Source organism: Schistocerca cancellata, chromosome 6 (genome assembly GCF_023864275.1).
Source record: "Schistocerca cancellata isolate TAMUIC-IGC-003103 chromosome 6, iqSchCanc2.1, whole genome shotgun sequence".
Taxonomy (NCBI): domain Eukaryota; kingdom Metazoa; phylum Arthropoda; class Insecta; order Orthoptera; family Acrididae; genus Schistocerca; species Schistocerca cancellata.
The window spans coordinates 155,846,581-155,858,175 of NC_064631.1; positions in this window are offsets into that span (position 1 = coordinate 155,846,581).

The following is an 11,595-nucleotide window of genomic DNA, read 5'->3' on the forward strand; positions in this document are numbered from 1 at the left end:
TTTCACCAGCCAAGGCTCTACCGCTCTGAGTGCAGTCTGTGGTCGTGAGTTAATGTTAGACGGCTTCCAGCCTTGCACGAGGATGGCAGTGTTATCCGCGTAGATTGCCACCGTCGTGTTGTGTGTACCTGGGAGGTCGTTAATGTAGGGGTTAAACAGTAAGGTCCCTAGGATGCTTCCTTGGCGTACTCCAGCCGGTCCGTGAGATATGAGTGTATGAGACGTACGAGCCCGTCGGGGAACCCTGCGTCGTTGAGTCTGTGTATGAGGCCGTTGTGCCACAGACGATCGAAGGCCTTTTTGATGTCCAGGAACACTGCCCCAGTTGCTTTGTTTGTGTTTTATCCGTGTGTTATGTATTCAACGACGCGGAGGAGTAGTTGTGTTGCCGAGTGGTGATTCTTGAAGCCGAATTGCTCCGGCCCCAGGGTGTCGTTTGTAATGCAGTGCCTAGTGACTCGTTTTAGTATTACCTACTCAACGATCTTGCTGAGCGCGCTCAGCAGACTGATGGGTCGGTAATTTTGTGTGAGGGAGTGGTCTTTTTCCCCGGCTTCCTGAACATCAGGACCTTGACCGTCTTCCAAAAGGCGGGGAAGTGTTGGTGCTTAATGCCCATCTGAATCAGTGCATGTATAAAAAAAATGGCTCTGAGCACTATGGGACTCAACTGCTGTGGTCATAAGTCCCCTAGAACTTAGAACTACTTAAACCTAACTAACCTAAGGACAGCACACAACACCCAGCCATCACGAGGCAGAGAAAATCCCTGACCCCGCCGGGAATCGAACCCGGGAACCCGGGCGTGGGAAGCGAGAACGCTACCGCACGACCACGAGATGCGGGCAGTGCATGTATACAGACGATAGCGAGTGTAACGTCATGTAAGTCAATGGACTCATATTACCAAGTTTTTTGAATCTGTCTCGATTTTATAGTTAGTGTAATATCATCACATACCCTCTCAACCCGTGAAGTTTCGTCTCGTTTCCTCATCTCCTTCTGGATGCTTCACTTTCTTTTCTCAAGGAGTGTACTTGGGATTGCCATTGTAGGGATGTTGTAATGCAGGCTGATGTAATATTTTATATTACCTGGTGGTGATCGGCTGATGCTAAATGGTAGTAAATAAAGGCTTATTTCACCAGCAGCTGTTGGTGATACTTAAATAAGACTTTTCCCAAACATATACGAACTATGGGACACCACTGGCTGAAAATACGAAAATTGTTGGTCGTCCAGAAATGAATTTCTTTCTTGCATGTTGTCAGAGACTGGCCTGAGGTTTGGTCATAGCGCTTCTCTTTCTCTACCATTGTACAATTCAGTTGTGACAGAAAAATCGTAAGAGCAATAATTTGATAATTAGGAGTAATAATTTGATAATTATTATCAATAACACAGTTGTGTTTACGAGTATATGAGAGTAGTCTTCTCGGAGATGCTTTTCAAATAGTCACTGGATGACAGAAGTAATAACTAATTCGCTTTTCATTATAGGATCTCACTATACTTTTAGAGTTTCATTTGTCATGTTATTTCCAAATACTACACTGTATGAGATGGCGCTGCTACTATACAATGACAAGCGGGTACACTCACCGTTAAAATTACAGGTCGCACGATACTGGATAACAAACATTGGCGTAGATGTACGGATTAGCTTCCTAAATTACTCAAACACATGGAGAAAATTTGAGGGTTGTTATTGGCTTTATAATGAATTAACGTTCAATTTACCGGTACAATGTACAGTTTGAATGTGGTACTAGAGATTGAATGCGCAATCGAATCGCGACTAATTCAATAATGTGTGTCTGTGTGTGTGTTGCAGTGACGAAGTTCATCCGCATTGGCATCGCGGACAAGAATGACAACCCGCCGTACTTCGACAAGGCGCTGTACGAGGCAGAGGTGGACGAGAACGAGGACATCCAGCACACCGTGCTTACCGTCACCGCCAAGGACCACGACGAGTGTGAGTACCGCCAGAAAGTATAACTGGACAGATGAGAAACCTACTAAGGAAGCGGTTGCAGGGGAAAACACTTAACAAAGTTGTGGAAATGTGCAAGCTTCCGGAACTACTGGCTTCTTCTTCTTCTGCCAAAAGGGTTGAAGAGGAGAGAAGATGAACAAAGGAAAAAGACTAGCGAGTTTTAGGAAATAGGGAGAGTTACGGAAAAATCGCATAGTTCCCAGGGTCAGGGAAGACTTACCGGACGCGTTGAGAAATTGTTGGGGCTGCACCGGACGATACTTGAAAACCTGAGAGCTCGAAGTAGGAAGCCAAGGTAATAATCAAAAAGGAGATTACTGACAAGACATAGTACAAGGGTTAATAAGAGCGGATAGGTAAGTGCATTATATGTGGTAGACATAGGACCAGGAGGGGGGGGGGGAGGGCAGTGGTGGGGGATTGACAGGTCAGGAAATAGATTTAGAAAACTGGAAAGGAGGGAAGAAAGGGATAGTTACTGAAAAGAAATCTTGATTCGGAAGAAATTAACGTAAATTAAGGCCAGGTGGATGGTGAGAACGAAGGACGTATTGTAACGCCGGATCCCACACGGGTGGTTCTTAGAAACGGCTGTCAGGGCAGAGAATCCAGATGGCAAATGTCGTGAAACAAGTACCGAAGTCAATACTGCCATGTTGTAGAGCATGCTTTGCAACAGAATAGAACCTATCTCTATGGCCATTCATCCCAACTGATAACTACGCAAGTGGGTCCTGGCGTTACATGTCCTCTATTCTCGCCACCCACCTGGCTTTAATTTAAATAAATTTCTTCGGCCTCAACCTTTCTTTTCAGTAACTAAGTAACTATTCCTTTCTTCGCTCACTTCCAGCTTGCTGTACCTTTTATTTTTGACCTACTTTTTTTCTCTACCTTCCCCATTTCCCTCCCCCTCCCCTCCGCGTACGTGTCTACCACATACATTTTCACACTTACTAACTCGTGCACAGTGTTTGGTCAGTAATCTCTATCTTTATTGTTACCTTATCTCCCACCTCTAAACTCCCAGGTTTTCAAATGTTGTCCAGTGCAGCCCCAGCAGTCAGTCGTCGTTACTCATCACGCCCCGGATTTTGGGAGACTTTTCTGTGACTCCCTTCGTTTCGTAAACCTCACCAGTCTTTTTTGCTTCATCCCTGTTCTTTCCCCTCCAACCCTTCTCCCAGAAGAAGGAGCCACTGGCTCCGAAAGCGTGCATATTTTGTTAACATTTCTATGTGTTTTCTCGTGTTGCCACCGGTTGAGTATATTTTTTAATCCGTCCAATTATATTTTCAATTTTTTTTTAATTTTCGTTGATATACAAAAACAGTTTGCACGACGCTACGCTAGCCAAGAGATGCTGCCAAGCCTTCAACTTCCTGGCGCAAGGCGCGCGGTTGGAGATGTTCCACACACAACATAGATAAATCTCAACCAGTTGGACTGCAGCTGACAAGCAAAGGCTCGGAGCGTTGTCTGACACACATAGAGGACCACCGAAGCAGCATTTCTGCAAAATTGAAAGAGTTTTCCCATCAGTGCTATGTTGACAGAATGCATTTCATTCTCTACATTTAGACCTGATCGTGTAACTTAACGCGCAACACACTGCATTGTGAGACAGAAATGTTAGCCAAAGCAGGGTCGAACAATAAATAATTCTGAACAAGGGGTGGAAATCAGAAAAGTCTTCCTTTTTGAAATGGACACATGTAATTGTGGAAGAAGACTCTAGAACATTACACCTGAAACATTTTATTGTGCGAATTTTAGAATCCAACTGACGCTGAAAAAGACTGGAAGCATTTGAAATTATGTACAGCAGAGGGACGTAAAAATTTAGTGGACACACAAAGTATCAAATAGTCATGATAGGAACCATACGAGAAAATTGGAAATTTGTGGTAAGTTCCTATGGGATCAAACTGCGGAGTTCATCGCTTCCTAGGCTTACACACTACTTAATCTAACTTAAACTAACTTAACGCTAAGGACAAAACACACACACACACACACACACACACACACACACACACACACACACACACACACACACACGCGCGCGCGCACGCGCCAGAGGGAAGTCTCGAACCTTCGACGCGGGAAGCCGCGCGAACCGTAGCGAGGCGCCTAAGACCGCGCAGCTATCCCACGGGGCACCATACGACAGGAAAGAATACTGTGAACAACTGTTTCCATAGGAATGGATATGGATTAGTGGGATATCTGGTAAGTCATCCAGTATTATTCAGCTTGCGAATGTAAGATGAAGTCGCCCACGCCGGTTTTGGCGCAGAGAAACTAAGGCCTAGGTAAAAAATAAAATGTATATTTATTGAAATGAACACAAAATTCCGCCCTCCTTTTTCGAAGCGCATTTACACAGCACAAATAGCAGTTCACAGTTAAGTCCCTAACTTTGAAGTGAAAAAAGTCCGGTGGACTAAGCCAAGGAAAATTATATAGCAGTTTCTCGTGTCGGCACAATTGCCTAGAGAGCATTATACCTCAGCATGGTATTCAGGGGCGTGACCATTCGGCGTAGCAGGCGGTTATGTGGAGGTAATTATCATTAAATAAGAGTAGACTTGTATTACGGATGATATTTAGTTACATAAAGGTTTGTGATATGAATGCCTACGGTCACAATGTTTTGTATGGTAAATACGTGTTTTTTCATCCTTATGGACAGGGTGTTGTTATGTTGCTTTATTGTGACGAACCTGAATCGTTTGTTAAATTCGTATATGACAGTCTACGAAATGCATCGTGGAATACGTTTGGAGAAATATAGTTTTACAGGCTCTCATACCTACTTTCTTCCATTCAAATGAAAAGGTATTTCAGTTGTTCACCTAGTCATAATCAAGCGCGGTGTGAAAAAGGAGAGCAAAAGCCTGCAGATGACTTCATGCAGGTAGAGGATCTAAAAAGAGCGTTCGTTTCATCTGTGATTGGTTTTCTCAAGAACTCTGGAATGAAGATAAGTAATTGGTTTTGTGAAGAACTCTGGAATAAAGATGAGTTCAGATTAGAGAATAGCGTGCAGATTTAGACAGAAACCGCAGTCTATCTCGGAATATAGGAAGACGAAATTTGTTAAAGGCATATTGTATATTATGTGAGCGATCTCCTTTAATTCCCTCTGTATGTGTCGTCTTGCGTGCGTTTTCTTCTTCCTGCTCCCTATTCTACTCTCTTCAGTCAACATCTGACCCTGATGGTCGACGAAAAATAAGCCAAAGCAGGGAGTAATCATCTAGTATTGAACTATCAGGGTGAGCATTTGGAAGACGTTCGTCTTAAGATGGAATCGATATCCCATTATAGTGTAGCGCGTCGAGTGTTATTGCCTCTGAAAAGCACTTTCCAATTTTCTGGAGTTTTTTTTTTCAGAATCCTAAATAGACTTAACAACCGACGACCGGAGTGGTATGTAAATTAAATAAATAAATTCAGACCAAGTGTTCTGTTACTATCCACAAGACCCGTTATATTTTGTTTAAACGCGTAAGGTGACGTTAACCCACCACAAAACTTTTCTTGTGTGAAATCACAAGTTGCATCTTGATTCGGAAACCATGTAAAGCTGTGAGGAGCTGTTCATAGTAGCCCGGTTCATACCTCAAACTAATACAGTGGCGTATTTCCTGTGGTGAGACCGCCAAGCGAGTTGACGCGATTGTAAGGGAGTGGACTCATAGTATAGTGTTGCATGGCGTAACGTTAAACCCAGGCCTTCCGACAAGTTTATTCGTGTTTATGCAATGATGATAGGTATAAGAGTGAACCTCATGATAAACAACATTGATACAGAACGAGAAAAGCCATGGAACAAGGCATTATGTCATTACGCAGTATTGTTCACATGTTTATGAGCTAGAATCAGCTTTAATGTTCAGTAACAGTAGCATTTATCTTCTAGTTCTGTAATATGGACACGGTTTTCCTTCTAAATTTAAATGGATTATTTAGAAAATTGTTAATGATAGATCGTACATGCAATGGTGCTTTATTTAAAATGTTTTACTCCATATGTCTCCACATATATCATTTCAGCACACTTTTATGCTATAAAACTTTTCTTGGTATGAGTAAACCCGTTATATAATGGTAAAAGGCGTCATGAACACAAAACAACAACATGTGGTAACTTGCTTCTCTCCGTAGCTTTCAATGATAGTGCAGAAATGGCTGAGCTGAATGGTTTAAGTAGCTATAGTATGTGTTTAAAGAATTAATTAAATAAATTAATGAAATTACTGTCGTATGTCATATCAAACAAAATTTCTGACTGGATTAAAGATTTATCGGCAGGGGAGATACAACATGTTAAACTAGATGGATAGTCATCAAAGGATTTTGATGTAACTTGAGGTTTGCCCCAGGAAACTGTTGAGATCTTTGGTGTTCATTTTGCGTATTAAGTACTTTGCAGACAAAATTGATAGCTAACTTAGACTTTTTGGAGATTGTGCAGTTATCTGTAAACTGAAAAAAGATTCAGAAATATTCAGTCAGATCTTGATAAGATTTCAAAGTGGTACAAAAATAGGCAACTTGCTTTAAATGTTCAGAAGTGTAAAACTGTGCAGTTAACGAAATGCAAAATATTATGTAGTATGGCTACAGCTAATTTGTAAAATATTTAGGTCTAAGAATTTGTGGGTATATGAAATGGATCGATCATATAGGCTCAGTCACAGGTAAAGCAGATGACAGACTTCGACTCATTAATAAGATACTGGGAAAATGCAGTCGGTCTACAAAGGAGACAGTTAACTCGACGTACTACCTATTCTAGAATACTACTCACGTGTGACATACAAACAGGGGATTTTGAACGTGCACAAAGAAGGCAACATGTATGGTCACAGCTTTGTTTGACCCACAGGAGACGTTCGCGGATAAGCTGAAAAACCTCGACTGCCATACACTTCAAGATCGGCGTAAAATATCACGGGAAAGTCTATTTATAAAGTAGAACCAGTAATAAATGAGGAATCAAGATTCATGGAGGGCCACTATTACCGATTCATTCCCTTTCGGAATTCTATATTTTCCAAGGTATTACATGTACGTACGTGACTGATGCATGAAGCCTATGTCACAGAGCTTCCACTGTGCCCACCAACTGGCGTTACGAGTGCAGCACCTTGACAAAGTGGCGACAGAGGAAGAAAACATTTTTTGTGTGTTGGAATATGTGAGATGTTTGTTTATTGTATCAGTGCAGTGCGTGAATTCAGAAGTAATTGTGGAAAAGAACCTTGACGTAAACAGAGCATTGTTAGTTGGTATCGGCGATTTAGGGAAACTGGTTGCCGCTGTAAACAGAAAAGTACTTCTCGACCTAGTGTGCCAGATCCGTGCGTGGAGAGGGTGAGAGAAAGTTTCGTACGCAGCCCCCCCCCCCCCCCCCCCCAAAAAAAAAAAAAAAAAAAATCAACGGTCCGCGAAAGCCACGAACTTGGAATACCCCTGAAAATCGTGTGAAAGATTTTGTTGCGACGGTTAAATTTCAGACTGTACCATCTGCAGCTCTTGCAACAATTAAAACAGGAAGATTATGGCCCGTGCGTTTGCAACGTAACGCACTAAGCACTTGAGGATGAACATTTCGCCTCCAAGCTGGTATTCAGCGACGAAGGAACCTTCTATTTACCTCGAAAGCTTAATCGCCACATTGTGAAAGTGTACGGCACTGAACATCTTCAGGACGTTGTGGCGCCTGAACGGGATTCACCGAAAGTTAATGTTTTCTGTGCAATGTCACAAAAGACGCTGTATGGGCAGTTTCTATTCTATGAGAAGACTGTAAAGGGTATCTCCTCCCTTGGTATGTTGCAGTTATGGTAGTTTCCACAGCTAACTGCTGATTCCGAAGATTTCATTTTCCAACAAGACGGGAAACCCCATTATTGGAGCATCGATGTTTGTCGCTACCTAAATGAACTGCCGCATCGCTGCAGTTGGTGTAGTGGTGAAAATGATATGGGTGCCAAGAATACTGGAAGAGCCCAGAGAACGCCACAGTGCTGCTGCGATGACCCTGACACGATGTTGCTACATAAGATGTGGAACGAACCTAACTACTACTTGGACGTGTGTGACGAAAGAGGCACTCACAGAACATTTGTAGGCTGCTTAATGCAGGCGAGATGAGTTTTACAGTTCTATTCGGCATCAGTCGTATTTGTACATGTAATACTTTGGAAAATAATCAATCATTTACAGTAGCCTCTTAGGTTAAATACCGCGCACAAAGAGACAGTTAAGCAGTCAGTATCGCCGCATTCCATGCGCCAGTGGAACGGAAAGAAACTCTTAATACATGGTATATTAGGAAGTGCCCACTGCCACGCACTTCACAGTGGTTTGTAGGATAAGAATGTGGATGTAGGTGGGTTTGTTCCTGTTTAAATTCCATCAGCACGGTCTCTCACTGAGTTTGAATACACCGCCCTTGTTCTTGGTTCTTGTGCGTGTGCTGTTCACTAGAGGCCTTCAATAAGTAATGCCAACGGCCTTGCCGCAGTGGTAACACCGGTTCCCGTCAGACCTCCGTAGTTAAGCGCTGTCGGGCGGGGCTAGCACTTAGATGGGTGACCATCCAGTCTCCCGAGCGCTATTGGCGAGCGGGGTGCACTATGCCCTTGTGAGGCAAACTGAGGAGTTACTTGATTGAGAAGTAGCGGCTCCGGTCTCGGAAACTGACATACGGCCAGGAGAGCGGTGTGCTGACCACGTGCGCCTCCATATCCGCATCCAATGACGCCTTTGGGCTGAGGATGACACGGCGGCCGGTCAGTACCGTTGGGTTTTCATGGCCCGTTCGGGAGGAGTTTAGTTTTTAGTTCAATAAGTAATACAACTCTTTTTTTTCATATTGGCTTTGTTGCAGATTCCAATACACCAAATTATTCCTCCCTCTTTTGGCTACAAAACCCTATTTTTCCAACATAAAACAAATGATCGTGTGGCATTGTTGGCCGGGAGGCCCCATTTGGGGGAGTTCGGCCACCGTATTGCAAGTCCGTTTTAGGTAACACCACATCGGCGACTTGCTAGTCAATGTTGATAATGATCAAGAAGGACACACAACACGCAGTCCCCTGCCGGGAATAGAACCCGGGCCCCCCGCGTGGTAGGCGGTAACGCTACCGCTGAGCTACGGAGGCGGACTTTTCAACATAATCTCCGTTCAATACGACGCCCTTACGTCACCTTACTATGTTGTTGTTGTTGTGGTCTTCAGTCCTGAGACTGATTTGATGCAGGCCTCCATGCTAATTTATCCTGTGCAAGCTCCTTCATCTCCCAGTACCTACAGCAACCTACATCCTTCTGAATCTGCTTAGTGTATTCATCTCTTGGTCTCCCTCTACGATTTTTACCCTCCACACTGCCCTCCAATGCTAAATGTGTGATCCCTTGATGCCTCAGGACATGTCATACCAACCGATCCCTTCTTCTAGTCAAGTTGTGCCACAAACTTCTCTTCTTCCCAATCCTATTCAATACCTCCTCATTAGTTAAGTGATCTACCCACCTAATCTTCAACATTCTTCTGTAGCACCACATTTCAAAAGCTTCTATTCTCTTCATGTCCAAACTATTTATTGTCCATGTTTCACTTCCATACATGGCTACACTCCATACAAATACTTTCAGAAACGACTTCCTGACACTTAAATCTATACTCGATGTTAACAAATTTCTCTTCTTCAGAAACGCTTTCCTTGCCATTGCCAGTCTACATTTTATATCCTCTCTACTTCGACCAACATCAGTTATGTTGCTCCCCAAATAGCAAAACTCCTTTACTACTTTAAGTGTCTCATTTCCTAATCTAATTCCCTTAATTCGACTACATTCCATTATCCTCGTTTTGATTTTGTTGATATTCATCTTATATCCTCCTTTCAAGACACTGTCCATTCCGTTCAACTGCTCTTCCAAGTCCTTTGCCGTCTCTGACAGAATTACAATGTCATCGGCGAACCTCAAAGTTTTTATTTCTTCTCCATGGATTTTAATACCTACTCCAAATTTTTCTTTTGTTTCCTTTACTGCTTGCTCAGTATACAGATTGAATAACATCGGGGAGAAGCTACAGCCCTGTCTCACTCCCTTCCCAACCAATGCTTCCCTTTCATGCCCCTCGACTCTTATAACTGCCATCTGGTTTCTGTACAAATTGTAAATAGCCTTTCGCTCCCTGTATTTTACCCCTGCCACCTTCAGAATTTGAAAGAGAGTATTCGAGTCAACATTGTCAAAAGCTTTCTCTAAGTCTACAAATGCTAGAAACGTAAGTTTGGCTTTCCTTAATCTTCCTTCTAAGATAAGTCGTAAGGTCATTATTGCCTCACGTGTTCCAACATTTCTACGGAATACAAACTGATCTTCCCCGAGGTCGGTTTCTACCAGTTTTTCCATTCGTCTGTAAATAATTCGCGTTGGTATTTTGCAGCTGTGACTTATTAAACTGATAGTTCGGTAATTTTCACATCTGTCAACACCTGCTTTCTTTGGGATTGGAATTATTATATTCTTCTTGAAGTCTGAGGGTATTTCGCCTGTCTCGTACATCTTGCTCACCAGATGGTAGAGTTTTGTCAGGACTGGCTCTGCCAAGGCTGTCAGTAGTTCTAATGGAATGTTGTCTACTCCCGGGGCCTTGTTTCGACTTAGGTCTTTCAGTGTTCTGTCAAACTCTTCACGCAGTATCATATCTCCCATTACATCTTCATCTACATCCTCTTCCATTTCCATAATATTGTCCTCAAGTACATCGCCCTTGTATAGACCCTCTATATACTCCTTCCACCTTTCTGCTTTCCCCTCTTTGCTTAGAACTGGGTTTCCATCTGAGCTCTTGATATTCATACAAGTGGCTCTCTTTTCTCCAAAGGTCTCTTTAATTTTCCTGTAGGCTGTATCTATCTTACCCCTAGTGAGATAAGCCTCTACATCCTTACATTTGTCTTCTAGCCATCCCTGCTTAGCCATTTTGCACTTCCTGTTGATCTCATTTTTGAGACGTTTGTATTCTTTTTTGCCTGCTTCATTTACTGCATTTTTATATTTTCTCCTTTCGTCAATTAAATTCAATATTTCTTCTTTTACCCAAGGGTTTCTACTAGCCCTCGTCTTTTTACCTATTTGATCCTCTGCTGCCTTCACTATTTCATCCCTCAAAGCTACCCATTCTTCTACTGTATTTCTTTCCCCCATTCCTGTCAATTGTTCTCTTATGCTTTCCATGAAACTCTGTACAACCTCTGGTTTAGTCAGTTTATCCAGGTCCCATCTCCTTAAATTCCCACTTTTTTGCAATTTCTTCCGTTTTAATCTACAGTTCATAACCAATAGATTGTGGTCAGAGTGCACATCTGCCCTGGAAATGTCCTACAATTTAAAACCTGGTTCCTAAATCTCTGTCTTACCATTATATAATCTATCTGATACCTTTTAGTATCTCTAGGATTCTTCCATGTATACAACCTTCTTTTATGATTCTTGAACCAAGTGTTAGCTATGATTAAGTTATGTTCTGTGCAAAATTCTACCAGACGCCTTCCTCTTTC